This window comes from Dipodomys spectabilis, unplaced genomic scaffold (genome assembly GCF_019054845.1).
Source record: "Dipodomys spectabilis isolate Male_0828 unplaced genomic scaffold, ASM1905484v1 ptg000054l, whole genome shotgun sequence".
Classification (NCBI taxonomy): domain Eukaryota; kingdom Metazoa; phylum Chordata; class Mammalia; order Rodentia; family Heteromyidae; genus Dipodomys; species Dipodomys spectabilis.
In genome coordinates, this window is record NW_024870731.1 from 14,569,839 (window position 1) to 14,584,060 (window position 14,222).

At 37.6% G+C, this 14,222-nt stretch overlaps 1 long non-coding RNA gene across 1 annotated transcript; it reads right to left on the reverse strand.

Annotated features, from left to right (window-relative positions):
- Positions 1-1,102: 1,102 nt before the first annotated feature.
- On the reverse strand, positions 1,103-10,036 carry LOC122107869. Its single transcript, XR_006147432.1, has 3 exons — positions 9,950-10,036; positions 8,807-8,809; positions 1,103-1,115 (listed from the first exon to the last, which is right to left on the reverse strand). It is a non-coding gene; the product is annotated as an uncharacterized LOC122107869 (long non-coding RNA).
- Between the last annotated feature and the right edge of the window lie 4,186 nt (positions 10,037-14,222).

Sequence of the window (14,222 nt, forward strand, 5' to 3'; positions counted from 1 at the left end):
AAACTGAATCCTCTTATAGGAGAATAGTTTTAGGATCCTGAACTTGTCATCTTACAATGCTATTACGCTGTGGGTCCTGAGTGATTCTGGAGGTGGGGTTAATTTTTGTTAAGCTTAGGAAACAAACTAAATATAAGTAATTCACTTAGTTATTGGGGTTTCTCCTCTGTGGTCTTACTTGCTGTTTTTATGGCTATCTCCTGCAATATCCCATTTTTGTCTCTTTTGGTGTCCATCTCTGACATAGGATTACCACTTACCGAAGCATTGTTTTCTCAAATAACAAACATTGCTTCATAGGAAGTTTCCTGTTATATCTGTGTGTCTGTCTCTGTCTGTCTGTCGGTCTGCCTGTCATCTATCTGTAATCCACCATCTATAATAAAATTTCTAGAATGCAACTTTTTTACAATATCTACATGTCAAAACATTTTTACATATTTTTATAGATCTCCCATCTCATGTAGAAACCAGATCCCAAGAGAAAAATATAATTTTCTACAGACTTATAGAGAACAATATATTAATATTTTGGGCTTCATTTATGTATGGGGGTTTTCCATCTGCCTCTTGGAGATATTTATATGTAGCTGTAATATTATGTTAAAAGACTTTGCTTAGTAGAAACTGTATATTTTCCCTTATACTGCCTGCAAAATGTGTACTAACTTTCTGAATGCTGGATAAATAGATGTTTATTAAAACTGATTAGATCATTTGTTCAACACACATTAATTAGCCACTTATATGCTTGGTTTTGGCCTAAGAGCTCAGAATGCAAATATGAATGAGACATACAAACATACAGTACAAAATGCCATTCAGGCACATAATTAATTCTGTTTATGGTTGAAGTATCTTGTGCTAGGACATTCTATTTAAGTTAAGTCTTCAAATCTGAATAGGAGAAAGCTGTTAACTGGAAGTTATGGGTAAGAGTAGTGTGCCAGTTGAAACTAAGTTATTATGTAATTGTCTGAAATGACCCAAAAATTCCTCAAAAGATAGGTTCAGGATAGTTTTTGAGTAGTCTCAAATGCTAAAGATTCCTCAGATTCTTTAATGGCTAGAGAGGTTGAGAATTTCTTCATGTGCAGAGAAGTTTCTCTTTAAGTCTTTAACCCCCTTATTTATCAGGCAGTTGTTTCCTTGAGGATTTGTTGTTGGTTTTAATTTTTTGAGTTCCAGGTATATTTTACATATGAAACCGTTGTCCGTTGTATGGCTAGTGAAGATCTTCTCCCAATCCGTAGGTTTTTTTCTATTGATCTTACTAGCTATGTCCTTTGCCATGGAGAAACTCTGCAGGTTTATGCAATCCCATTGGTCCAACCTTTCTTTGATTTGTTGTGTTTCTGGGTCTCTATTAAGCAAATTTCGTCCTGTGCCAAGGAGACCTAGGGTTTCTCTTATTCTACCCTGTAATGTTTTCAGGGTGTCTGCTTTGACTCCAAGGTCTTTGATCCATTTAGAGTTGATTCTGGTGCAGGGACCTAGCTTTAGTTTTCTACAGGTGATAAACCAATTTTGCCAGCACCATTTACTGAAGTGGCTGTTTTTTTTTCCATTCTATTTTTTTGGCTCCCTTATCGAAGATTAGATGGCTATAAGTCTGTGGGCTCAACTGCAATCAAAACAACATTGTGATTCCACCTCACCCCATTCATTTCTGCAGGGATTGTGAGAAGGAATTATTATTATGATTATTATTATTTTGCCTAATACAGTTCATGGAACACTCTTGATTCTGGCTTTGATTATAGTTGCCGACTCATTTCACCCTTTACCCCACCATTTCTGTGCTTCCCCTGCCCGTCTCCAAATCAGATAATCTTACATACAAGAAAAAAAGTACAGAAAAAAAAACAGTGCCAAAAGTGGGAAAATCCACAAAAAGTAAAATAAAAAACCTCTGTCTTCCATTTCTTGGGGTTCAATAAGCATCATTTTATATGATCTTCTGCACATAGCCACTGAGCCCTTGTGATTGCTCTCCCAAGAATATCCTCCTTTTGTCTCACTGTGTGGATGTTTAGAACCCTGTTTAATTTATTATGCCCAAGTGTAATTTTTTTGTCTTTTTAATCCATTGGGTTTACATGTAGATTTATAGACATATTCTAGTTATTGCAAATGAGGGAAATCATGAAGCCTATGTTTCTTTGGGTCTGGTTTACTTGGGTTAATATAAAATTTCCATCTTTCCATTTTCTTATTAATGGAGCAATGTCATTCTTCCTGATGGAAGCATAGAATATCATTGTGTGTATACGTACCATATTTTCTTGATCCATTCATTTGCTGAAGGGCATTTGGGTTGAATCCTTGGCACTTGGGTTGAATCCATAGTAAACAATGCTGCAATGAACATGGCTGTGTTGTTAGCTTTAGTGTGGCCTTTTTTTCAATTTTTATTTTATTTTTTTTTTTTTTAATTATCTTTAAATAGCTGTACAAATAAGTTCCCATTCTATAAAACAGTATATGAGTACAAATTGTCTGACAACATTGTCACCCATCTTAGTGTGGCCTGGATTGTGTCATTAGGATGAATGCTCAAGAGTGGTATTGCTGGATCATTGGGAAGCTCTATGTTTAGTCTTTTAAGAAGAGTGTCTACTACATAGATTGAAGACTTTGTGCCTTCCAATTCTACTTCAGCTCTGAATTCTGAATTATGTCCAGCTCAAGAACTTCACATTTTCACCTGGTGTCAATCACTTCTACAAGCCATCCTAGAACTCCTGGCTGGCCTGGCTAAGATTTTCCAGCATTTCCAGCATCTTCCTACCCAATTCTGCTTCCTTCTTTCTTTGGTGAGTAGGCTTTCCTCTTTCTTTCTTATTTTGCTTCCTCACTTTTTCTTTTAGAAATCAACACCATAAATCTTTACTTATGCTTCCTTTTGTTTGCATTGGTTTTTCCAAAAGCTTCAAACAGTCACCTTTCTATTTTCAAACCATGTTTAACCTTTATGACTAGAAATTTTGTCCATTTTGGAATTAGGGGAAATGACAAGTAGTGTGGAAAAGGGAAGAAAGAGACCGAGAATATGCTTCTTTGTTCTCTTCTCCATTATTACCTCAAGAAAGACCCTCAACAGCCCAAAACCAAAGGATTAAGAAATAAAATGAGTACAACAGAAATGGTTAACTCACACAAATCTATTTGAACAAGTGGAGGTGTGGTTCAAGTGATATAGCACCAAACTTGTGAAGAAAAAGCCACACAGCAATCCAAGGGTCTGGTTTCAAGCCCAGAACCAACAGCTACACACACACACAAAAAAGCTAGTTGCAGAAAGGTAGTTGGACATCAAAACCTGTTTCACTTATTGAGAAGAAAAGTGGTGATATTATATAAATATTTGAAAACGTGTTTTATTTATACAAAAAAGAGATTATAACTCACTTCTAGAACAGAGATAGTTAAGGGTATGATCTGTACCATTGTTACCTTTATGTCCAACTTCTAAGAACGCCAATGACTAATAGTTGCTTGTGAAATGTCTCTTAAATTAGAATGAAGTAAATGTTCAGTTATTTTTGTGCCAATGAATCCAGAAAGAGAATAGCTTCATTTCATTAAGTTTCACTGACCCCGACAGCTGATATTTGAGAACTGTGTTGGGAGTATATGAAGCTAAATTTAAAAGTCTGTTTATTCAAAGAATCTTCCATTTTTAAAATCTGTCAAGACCCTAAATGTGAATTTTGAATCCATGTGTAACTAAAATCAGAGAAAGCATTTATTAGCCTGCTTTGGACTTCAGACTTCAGATGTTTGGGAGTACTTCTAATTGCTACATTGCTGCTATTTTTATCCAGGTTGCTGAAAGGGTTTTTATAAATGCTGGAAGAAAGCCAAACTTAAAGAGGTTAAGCTTCTAAATTCTTATGATCTACAGTCAGGTAGAAGTGACACATTGTAAGCAAAATATAATCTCTTCTCTTTACAGAAATGCCAGCCTAAGTATCATCGATGGTGGGAATTCAGCAACTTTAATATATTCAAGTTAGGGCAGCAGAATTTTAAAACAAGCATTTGTGGATCACTCAGTTCCCTGCAGCTGTGCATGCGTTAACTATGCTGGCTAGCAGTCTTTTCAGCTGGGGCCTGCAGGTCTTCGGTAGGCTCTACCTTTAATGGAAAGCCAGGAACAGCCTATCTTGTAGATAGAAGCTAACACCCTGTTTCCCAAAGTGTCATATCTTCCACACAATGGAACCAATGTTGTGTGAGGCAAAGGACTTGGAATCCATTTAGGAAAGTCTTAAGCTGCAGGTAAAAGGAAGCAAAATGGCTTTAAGAAAAGACAAATTTTAAATCACATATGAGTTTGGAGATTCAGGGACGAAAGCAAGCAGAAAAGAGGCTTTCCTTTAGTTAAGGAGTAAAAGCTTTTTTGGATTTCCTAAGTAGTTTCTTCTGTCCAGTGAGCTAAAATCAGATGACATGGTTTTGTGTTCATGTCCCGACGACAGTCGGGAAACTCTTACCTTACTAAATGGGGAAAGTTATAAGGGCGTCTTGAAATAATGCTTACCAGGCTCTGTTTGATGTCTGTCTACCTTGCAAGGAATTATTACTGAGGATAGAGAAATTTCAATCTCTAGTCTATTATAAAGTTTATTAAAATTAGTGCTTAGTACATTTATTATAGAATAATATATGAACATACAGGTACTTTATATACATCTATACAAGAAATATGTATATATTAAGTGAACTATAACCACTGTGTTATCTATAATATTGTTATAGGCATTTATGGATCATTATTTATCTTATCTCATAATATTATTGTAGGCTGGTATTTGTGTTATACACACAAACTTTTGAATTGGGCAAAACAAGTAATCATCCATTCGGTTTACTGATGGAACAGCCTAAACACAAAAGCTAAAGATAGCTGGAAGCCATCTCAATGTTCTTTAAAGAAGACTGTAGGTTAGTTTCTTACTGTGATAACCAAGAAGGCCAGTGGTGGAGAGAGAAAATACAGTAAGTACTATATTAATGTCTGTACTATGCCTTTAACATACAGTTATCTGTCCTACTGACAAAATTGCTGAAAGTTCCAAAAGAGGACTCATTACAAAAAGCTGTTTCAGTGGAAATGGCCACATTCAGTGGTCAGAATGGATCTACCGCAGCTTACTTGAGACCATCGGGGAACTAGATGAGCCTTGTCTCTTAGCTAGAATTGGCATCAAATTGTTTTGTTTTTGGGTCTGGTCATGGGGCCTGAACTCTGGGCCTGGGCACTGTCCGTCAGCTCTTCAGCTCAAGGCTAGCGCTCTACCACTTGAGCCACAGTGCCACTTCCAGCTTTTTTCTTTTTGCTTATGTGGTGCTGAGGAATCGAACCCAGGGCCTCATGCATGCAAGGCAAGCACTCTACCATTGAGCCACCTTCCCAGCCCCGGCATCAAATTATTATAGCATGTGGCTGCCCATTTCTTAAACAATGTTTACCATAAAAATAGCTTTTAAAAACGTTTTACTGACTGTAGGCAAAAGACTTTTAAATGCCAGTTTGATATGGACTTGAATTAAGTTGAGTAGAAATTGACACACACTTTGAGGCAGATGCTGAAATCTCAAATTTATTGAAGGCCTGAAGCTTTGTGGCAGACAAGAGGCTCAGAAAAGAATCATAACACAATCAAGCAAGAAAATCATGAGGGCACTGAATGACCCTTGTGTCTTGTGTCTGTGCTATCCCAATGGAAACCATTTATACTTCAGATCCTAAACTATTTACTATCTGGAGGCAACAAAAGACTACAAACATCTTCCTGATGGATCTGCCACAAACCCAATGAAACCATTCTATTTTACGATTGAAGGTAAATTTAACTTGATTTTCAACTCATTGCTCATGCTATATGGGCCAATTGGAACACACTGTGAGCTAACTTTTCTGTATTGTCACAGGTTAGCATTTATCTTATATACATAATCCTTTTATATCAGGCAAACATGTAAAGATCCATTTGGTTTTGTTTGCTCTACTTCCAGATTTATTTAAATAATGTTATTATTGATAAGAAATGGTGGAAAATTATCCTCTTTTCCAAAAGAACAGTCTGTGGGGAAGTATGATCACAATTAGTGTAGTAAATCCTAATTTTCTTATTGTTGTAATGCCGTATCCTAGGCTGGGTTGGCAATTATATATCCAAGCTTTTAATTCCAAGATATGTGTAGACAATCACTTTTATCATGAAATATTACAGACTAGGCTCCATGTGAGTGGGTATAGCACATTTCCCCTTATTAATAATTTGATATTTGAAGGGGCCAATCATTTCAGTTTATAAATGACTACTGTATCAGTTCAGTTTATATAGTACTCAAACCCTAAAGAGTTCTGAGTGGTGCTGGTCAAGGGTAATGTAGCTTCAAAAGGCAAAGATATGTCTCTATCTGAAGAAATACACACACATGTATGGGGATACAGTGTGATAATTACATATGTACATATAATATGCAATAAGCAGCTCAGGGTAGTTAGTATTTCATATATGTGGGATATAGTATGAAATTTCAATGCACACATACAGTGCATACAGCTCAAATCAGGGTACATAGTATTTTTTATCTTATTTCTACTTTACATGTCCAATGACTTTCAGGAACTCTTCTGAGTACTTTCCCATTCTTTGGGTCTTTTTCCTTCCTTCCTTCCTTTCTTCCTTCCTTCCTTCCTTCCTTCCTTCTTCCTTCCTTCCTTCCTTCCTTCCTTTCTTCCTTCCCTCTGTTTTTTCATTTTGTGCAGGCACTAGGGCTTGAATTCAGAGCTTCTTGATCTTGCTTGTCCTTTAACTCCAAGCTAGTGGTCTACCACTTGAGCACCTCTACTTCTATATTTTTGCTGTCTAATTGGGGATTAGATTTCCTCATATTTTCTGCCTAAAATGGTCTTGAACCAGGATTTTTATATATCAGTCTCCTTAGCAGCTAAGACCACAGGGTGAGCCACCAGTGTCTGACTTGTGTTTCTTATGTTTAAAAGATAATGACTCACTCAAATAAAGAAATTGTTGTCAAAGAAATTATATCTTATTTGGCTCACTTGATTGTACCAAAAACAATTCATACTTCATTATTTAGTGGTACTTTCATGCTTTGAAGTTGGTTTAAATAAGTATAAATACTTCTTAACTATAAACAAATCTTTTAACCCTACAAGAAGACTGAAATTAACAATATAGCAAACATCTTTATTGAAAGATAATAAAGATCATTTTGAATTGTGGTTTTCTAGATACTGTATAAATGTGTTTGTACACTTACTTTGTTATAGCAAATAGCAAGTCAAATATTAAAATTATATCTCACATGGTTTAAATGCAGTATGTAGAAGGGGTAGTATTAAAAGTATTAATAGCTGGTTTGTAGGGTTTTTTATATTTTTTATTTTGAGAATACCATACCGAGGAGTTACAATTACATGGGCAAGATAATGAGTACATTTCTTATCAAGCATTATTGCCTCCTCATTGTTTCCCCTTCCCATCCTTTCCCATATTCCTCCCCTCCCCCCACCGACCCTCCCCCACCCCCCACCAAAGTTGTAAAGTTCGTTTTTCGACATAACAACTTGTGCATCTCATTGTTGCAATGGGTCCACCTGTATCCCTAGTTAAATGATTTGTTTTTTTCCCTTCCCCTCCACAAATTATACCAACATCAAATACAGTGAAAGTATGGGTTATACTGTGGGAGAGGGACATACAAAGCAATATAGAAATCATCTTATAAATATATTTGGTTTGTAGTTTTTATATCACTGCAGATCTGAAAATTCAAATAGGAAACATTTCCTTTTTCTTCCAGGAAGGGAACTGTCAATTGTTTCCTGCCTCCTCTATCTTTGCTTAGAGTGAGTTTCTATTAATCAGTATTTGCAATCAGTCAGGAAAAGATTTTTATTAAGGGATGGCTTAGTTGGCCAGTTAATGCAGATAGCTAGAAGTTATGAAATCATTAAATTGCTGGACAGCCAAAACAATTTCTCTCACTAACCCAGTTTTCCTGATTGTGACTATCACAATTTGGATTGTGAAGGAGGCAAAGTATAAGAATGAGATTCACATGCAGGAAGTTGACTAAACGTTCTCTTGGAAGAAAGGATAGCAAGACTGGATAGAGTAAGATGGTAGCTGATACCCTCCAGCTGATACCACAGGACTGCTGAAGCCCAGACTCTTCAGTGGTATGCTGAGATAGGATGAGGGATTAGTTGTCAGGGCTCTGTTAGTCATCATGTACAGACCACTGCAGTAAAGAGGTGTTTAGCTTCCCTCAGGTAGGCAGTGCTCACCGGGGCTTTAGTTCTGGCTTTCTGTGTATAGAACTCTCAGTAGCTGAGCACTTAAGTTCTTCACTCCTGATGACAAATGCCCATGCCCCATTACAATATCCCCCACAATGTCTAATGAGATGTTCCTTCTGGAGAAGTTAAGTCATAAGACATGATGATAAAAATTCATTTAGTTTTCGTCACAAATTGCCAGATCTCTAGAATATAATATTCACCCAAAGAAGCCAGGCACAAGAGTACAAATCTTTATTCCATTTTCCAAAAATTAAACATAAAGGCAAAAAATAATATGCAGAAATAGTGTGGGAGTGTTGATGGAGTAATATTTACATTTGACATTTTTTACTGTGGTAGGATACTTTTTATAAGTTTGCTAACCAATTTTGGTTATTTATAATCATAAGAAACTTGAACTAGGTTTTGTGAAGCAGAGCTATAATCCCAGGACTCAGAGCCTGTGGCAAGCTCCAAAACAGCCTGGGATATATAAGGAGACCCTGTCTCAACAAATGAAACACACACACACACACACACACACACACACACACACACACCCTTTAAAGCATAAAGAATCTATATAAATTTGTCTTTATTTTTTCTTTTTCCTTCTTCTTTTTTTGTTCTTACGTTTCTTCTTTGTCTTTTATCATTCTTGAAACATAATATTAAATATAGTTTATGTTAAATCAAGACTGTAAAGATTATTTTGCTTAAAAGAGATCCATCAGCTTTTCCTTCTTTTTTATATACTGTTTTGTAGAAATTTAGTAGGACAGAAGCCAGTTGCATTTATTTTCTCTCCATTATGTGCAGAAAAACTGAAAGAATAATAATTGGACATAAAATTGATTCTGGCTCGTGGATTCAGAAATATTAGTGTTTCGCTGGTGAATTTCAGAAGTTCACATAATGGCGAGCAGAGAAATGGGGATAGAAGGATCCAGAGCAAGACACAAGACTTCAAGACATGGCCCCATAGCATCCCTTGCACCATTTCCCAACATAAGCCATCAAATTATGAATCCATCATGTGATCAATCCTTTCATTGCAAGTCAGGATAAAGATTCTTGCTCATCCAGGTTTATTACCACAATATTTACAATGGTCAAGTTGTGGAAACAGCCCAGATACTCTACTTCAGCCCTCTGCAACTCCACTTTGTGGTATTCAATGGAGACCTGGCATAGGAATTTGACATAGTCTCAGCCACACAGGTGCTGGGTAGCAGGGACTAGAATTGCCGAACCCAGGTGGACTTGAACATTTATCTGGAACGGAGGCTGGTAGCTTCCTGCTAGGACTGCCTTGGGCCTTGGACCTTCCTCTGTCATCCACTCTACAACAGGAGAAACTCAGGCTGGAGATAGGTGGATGGAGGAGCAGAGGCTACCCTAAGGATGAGTGGACCCAGAGAATGTGGTACAATGGAATTCAATCATCTAGTAGAGTAATATTTTGTCATTTGCATGCTTTCTTCTGCAGTGCCTGCCTGCTCTTCATAGTCTCTTCGGGACTAGGAATTTGTTGTCAGGGGCATCACAAATGAAGTCATTTTCTCTAGCTGGTTTAAATAGATCTTTCAGATCTGGGTGCTGGTTATATCTTGTTTGGAAAACGGAGTTTCTTTTGTGGTTTGCGAAGTGAACTCAGGGCCTCATGCATGCCAGGCTGGTGCTCCACATTTTTTAGTGTGTAGTACCTTTCCTTTCCCTGTCAGCTTCTCTTTAGTTCTCCTTCATGACTAACCGGTGAAGCCTGAGAAGTCTCCTCTTCCTTGTTTGCCCTTTTCAGTTTCAAATGCATTTAGAAAACTATATTGAAAAGACTGCCCTCAGAGATGCTTCAATCTGACAAAATTTGTAATCATCCTGGACCCTTTTCACCAAAATGAACTCTCATCCGAAAGAGTAAAATGAACTTTGAATTTTTTTTTGAAAGGGCATGTCACCCTACATGCACTAAAGATGAGTGGATCAAGAGAATGCGGTACAATGGAATTTTACTCATTTGATAGAAAGAGTAATATTATGTCATTTGCAGGACAATGGAAGATGCACCTAGAACAAATCATGTTAAGTGAAGTAAGCGAAGATCTGAGAGACAAAGGGCTCACATATGTGGAAGCTAGATCTAAAATACAACTATTCATGATAATATATACAGGTCTCAGTGCATTTACACACAAACTGAAGGAGGGTGTAACTCCTCTGAAGTACTGTTTATCAGCGTGAATAGCAGGAAGAGGAGGAAACATGTTTGTGGGGGAAGGCAATGAGTGGCCCAGGGAAAGGAGAGGAAATGCACTGCAAAAAAAATGAACTATGTAACTTGCGTGTAGGGAAAGACTGGGGGAAATTGCAAAAAACAAAGGAAGGAATTACATTGACCAAGAGGCATTGGACTCATAACCTGACTTGTAGAATTGTAGCACCTTTGTGCAAGTACTTAATAATTGTTTCAAAGGGTAGGAAGATGAAAGAATTAGGTAATCTGTACTCAGTGGTAAAATGTGGGACCAGAACCCAGGGACTTGCCACACTCAGTGGCAAAGTAATAACCAAACACTATCCAGACATAGAGTGGTCATATGAATATTGAGATAACTTATCACAGAAAAAATTATTATAAATGCTAAATATGGAATGCTTTATGGATCAGACATGCTGGTAGGCATTTTGAAAATATGTCCGTATGTACTTCTTGTTTTTCAATACTGAAGTTGGATCTCAGAGTCATGTTTGTTAGGCTTCCTTGGCTGGTGCCTTACCACTCAAACCATGTTTCTAAGCCCATTAAGTGCTGTTGATTTGGAAATGAAGTGTCAAAGACTTCTATGCCCAGCTGGGCTTTGAAGTAGGATCCTCTGGACTTAAGCCTTCTGAGAAACTACAATTACAGGTATATGCCACTAGAAGCCTGATAGAAAATCATTGTTTTCCAGTCCTGGGGCTTGAGCTCAGGGCCTGGGTACAGTCCCTGAGCCTCTTTGTACTCAAGTCTAGCGCTCAACCACTTGAGCCACTGGGCCACTCCTGGCTTTTTCTGAGTAGCTTATTGAAGATATATTGTACAGACTTTCCTGCCTGGGCTAACTTTGAACCAAAATCCTCATATCTCAGCTTCCTGAGTAGCTAAAATTACAAGTATAAGCCACCAGCACCTGGCAGAAGATGATATTTATCTATGAAGTTTACTTTACAATATTTTGAAACTCAACAGGATTAAGTGATATACCCATCCTTACAAGATAAAAGTGCTTCAGACAGAAACTGATCTAACTTGCCTTCAAAGAAACTTTTTGCCCCTTTTATAATATAATAATGAGGTTAGAAGGGCCTTAGGGGCTGGGAAGGTAGCTCAGTGGTAGAGTGCTTGCCTCATATGCATGAGGCACTGGGTTTGATTCCTCGGCCCACATAAAGAGAAAAAGCTGTAAGTGGCGCTGTGGCTCAAGTGGTAGAGCGCTAGCCTTGAGCTGAAGAGCTGAGGGACATTGCCCAGGCCCGGAGTTCAAGCCCCACGACCGACAAAAATAAAAGAAGGACCCTAAAATATGCCTAAGTGTGGATATCTATTATGCATACCTGACAATAATAATAATAAAAAAAAAACAACAGCCCACAACAGCTGTGACAACTTCCGATCAGAGCTGAACCATGGAGATGCTATTCAATTCTGAGGCCACTCTGTTCAGCATTCCACATATTTTGGCTTCCATTTTTCCTCATTTTAATCAGCAAGGGAATATACTTGGAAGCAAAAGCCTCAGTTTCTTAACTATTATTATCCACCTGAAGTCATCAGTTCTGTTTATTACATCATAATCATCTCCACTTGGCACCAATTGTGCATTCCCAAAGAGGAAATTATGATTTCAAGTGAAGACGACGGAATGGGAACAGATGTGGTACTAAAAGAGCGACATCCTATTATCCTGCAAATGTACTCCATAATGGAGAGCAAAGGAGAAGAGATCAGAAGGCACTGCCATATTTCACAACACAGGCTGTTCTAGCAGTAGGATTGCAGTTCAATGGAGTGATCTACTGAAGTTTCGATATACCATTTGTGGCACTTTCTGCTCAACATTTATATACTAGAGATACTGCAAAGTAAGAAAATTGATAGCAAATGCTTTGCTGTAACACCTGCAATCACCTCTAGTCTCATCATTCTACACACATCCTGTTGACCTTCCTTACATATATTGACACTTCCATGTGGTTCTTATTCTTGTCTCTTCTCTCTTGCATGGCTCTCCCTTCAAAGATTTTCATAGACCATCAGAGCCTTTAACTCAAGGGAAGGAACTGCTGACTAGGCGACTTTATAATGATTCCAATTGTTTAAAAAATGGATATTTGAGGTTCCTAGGCCTGTGAATCACCACCAATCCATTCATAAAAGCAGGTGTTACTCACTTAACATGTGTCCAATAACATGCATGAGACAAAATACCTGGAGGTGAAAGATTGTTTCAATCATACCTGTGGATCCTAGCTACTTAGGAAGTGGAGGTCTAAGTGTCATGGTTTGAAGCCAGACTGAGCAGGAAAAGTCTGTGAGACTCTTATCGCCAATTAACTGCACAGACAAAACCAGAAGTGGAGCTGTGGCTCAAGCTTTTGCTCAACCTTGAGCAAAAGAGCTTGAGATCAGTGCTCAGGGCATGAATTCAAGCCCTAGTACCAGGATATACAGAAAAAAATGACTGTCCTAAGAACTCAAATATCCCATAGTAATGTGAGGGAGGTAGATAAGGTTAACAATCAGTCACAAAGTAATGCAATTACTGCTATACCAGAGTTATTCCCTGGGTCTGATGGAACTTTGGTGTAAATACAAAGAGGCCAGATGAGACTACCTGGGAAATATTAAGAATGAACTAAATCACTGTTTGAAAGAGTATAGAGGTCAAGAAAACACAGTTATAGAAAGGAACAAGTAAGAATTTATCTGTTGGCTATGGATGAGTCAGATGATGACAATGATAAAAGACAAGTTCAAATGAACATTTAAATCAATAATAAAGCCCACAGATGTTAATCTCATCTCTAGAGTTTCAGATAAAATGTTCCTAAACTAGTCCTGCTGCTGCTGTTTTGAATGCTCCATAGGGGCCAGCCTGGAGAGGTCCAATCTGTTTGCTTCTCTGTAAGCTGACCTCTTAACGTGCTTTGAACATCTTTATGCTGTTTCTATGCCAACAGAAACATCCGTTGTCTTTTCTGTTCCTCTCTCTATACATCTATCCCTCATCTGTCGATCCAATGTATTACATTTGATTAACTTAAAAATCATCTTCATAATAAGATGATGGCACTTCGAGTCCCTGGAATGACATACTATATCCATATATTCTACTCTCATTTAGGGGAAAGGATTGCAGGAGGTACTTGCCTAATGGGGCAGGACCCTTGGTGGTCATATTAGAATTTGGCCTGTCTCTTACAAGGTTTATCACATGGTCTTCTCTTAGGAGATACTCACATGTGTTTTTTCATTGATAGAAAATACGCGTTACATAGCCTCCAAATGTACTTTTAGTTTTAATGTACTTATTCATGTAAGAAATGCATATGTGATATTTGGTAGTAATAATGTAGTTCAAATATTATGTAGGGTTTTATTCATGATGCTTCCCTGCAATCAACATAGGCAATAAAAACACAAGCAGCTCTATAAAAATATTTCTTATTAAAATTGAAACAGTAATAAAAGCATTTTACTGGACATCTATTATGTCTGCCTATAGAAGTATGAATATAAGTGATACATCACAGTCATCCTAACACCCATTCTCACAGTATGGAATACAGGACAATTCCATGTGTCTGTCTGGTTGAGAGAATAATACAGAGTCAAGGTATAAATGGGCATCAGGATTCT